We start from the raw sequence: 1961 nt of genomic DNA, 5'->3' as shown, positions 1-1961 counted from the left end.
GTGTTAGGTAAATTTACAAGAAATAAAAATATAGTGGACCATCAAATATTCTAATACATGCCCTTATAGATTGATTTGAGCAGACTGGAAGTCACTAAATCACTTGCGTTGTTAAGGAAAAATGCTGAAGAGAAATACATAATTGGGTTTGCAAGACACTTAACTCCCACAATGAAAAACACAATGAACACAGTTAAGCTTCCAGGAATCCTAAGGGAATATGACTAGTTAACAGTATTGGAGAAAATGTTTTTAAAAATTTTAGCCAGGAGCAGCCTTCGGAGATCCCGTGGATCTCTGTCTTGCTTCAACAGTGTTTGGACGGAACAGACCCCGGGCCTCCGTTTGTTACCTTCCACCGCTCCTCATTTGCAGTCGCAGCCTCCGGGACCACCATCTCTTTGCCGGTAGCTCCAGACTGCGTCTCAGCCATGACTTCCTAGATTCGTCAGAATTATTCCACCAAAGTGGAGGCTGCCGTGAACCGCCTCGTCAACCTGCCTCTCGCTGGGCTACTATTTTGACCGGAATGATGTGGCTCTGAAGGGTGTAGGCCACTTCTTCCGCGAATTGGCCGAGGAGAAGCGCGAGGGCGCCGAGCGTCTCCTCAAGTTGCAGAACGATCGCGAAGGCCGTGCACTCTTTCAGGACGTGCAGAAGCCATCTCAAGATGAGTGGGGTAAAACCCAGGAGGCCATGGAAGCTGCCCTGGCCTTGGAGAAGGACTTGAACCAGGCCCTCTTGGTTCTTCAGTCCCTGGGCTCTGCTCGCACTGATCCACATCTCTGTGACTTCCTTGAAAACCACTTCCTGGATGAGGAGGTGAAGGTCATCAAGAAGATGGGCAACCACCTGGCCAACCTCCGCAGGTTGGCTGCTGGGCCCCAGGCATCTCTGGGCGAGTACCTCTTTGAGCGGCTCACTCTCAAGCATGACTAGGAGGCCTCTCCTTCCGAGGAGCTCCCAACTCTGCTCTGCACCATCCCATCTCAGGACCTTCACCCGAACCTCTCAAGAAGCCACTAGGCAGCTTTGTAACACCCTGGAGCTCAAGTCTTGGACCAAGTAAAAATAAAGCCTTTTGAAACAGAAAAAAAAAAAATCTTAGCCGGGCAGGGTGGCACATGCCTTTAACAGCCCTCAGGGAGACGGAGGCAGGAGGATCTCTGTGAGTTGGAGGCCAGCCTGGTCTACAAAAGGAGTTCACAGAGAAACTCTGTCTCAGCTCCCTCCCCCCACCCCAGTCCCAACTATCAGCATCTGAAAACTCCTAACAGAATGAATTAAAATATATATTGTAAATTAAGTATTAATTATAATAAATTAGTATAAGTTTGGAAAGTCAAAAATATATTCTATATATACATAGGTAAAGTAGGTGGCCATAGGTAGCATGAAGCCACAAAGAGAAGGGGGGCCTCATGTTCTGTTTGTGGTGACACCTGCCAAGGCACAAGAGGTCACATGACACAAAAGAGATCAGAATAGATTCTTTCAGCAATGTCAAGTCCAGGCTTCTGCAATAACTCAACACACCCGGGTGCCATGTCCAGACCACAATGGTTGGGTTTTCCTCTTTTCTGTAGGCATCTTGATTAGATACAAAGCAACTATTTGCCTGTGAAACCATTTCTTTCCTTAATATCATGATATACCAAAAAATTAGTTCTGGTTTGGAACAGAAATAGTCATAATGCCTTCTTTACCTACTCCCCAGGGCTTTTTTACACTTCATTTATATTGAATTGTCCCAGGCTGTTAAGTAAATGAATGATAAGTTGAGACCAATTGTTGAAACTAATTCAAATGACTTCTCTTTGTATTCTCACTAAAAATACTCTTTCCAGGACTTATAGATCCAGGCTGATCACACCACAGTTCCCCCAATGTGACAGACAAAACTTAACGAAAACGCCCCCAGAATCTGATATTACTTTTCTCCTGGAGAAAGTCTTGCTTGC

At 45.8% G+C, this 1961-nt stretch overlaps 1 pseudogene; it reads left to right on the top strand.

Moving 5' to 3' along the window:
• The first annotated feature begins 431 nt into the window (after positions 1–431).
• Positions 432–983, top strand: LOC126507884 (ferritin light chain 1-like; annotated as a pseudogene).
• Positions 984–1961: the final 978 nt, after the last annotated feature.

This window comes from Alexandromys fortis, unplaced genomic scaffold (assembly GCF_014885135.2).
Source record: "Alexandromys fortis isolate MF-2015 unplaced genomic scaffold, M_Fortis_MF-2015_v1.1 scaffold_54, whole genome shotgun sequence".
Classification (NCBI taxonomy): Eukaryota; Metazoa; Chordata; class Mammalia; order Rodentia; family Cricetidae; genus Alexandromys; species Alexandromys fortis.
The sequence above is the reverse complement of the archived record's forward strand: the minus strand, read 5'-3'. Positions and strand labels throughout refer to the sequence as shown.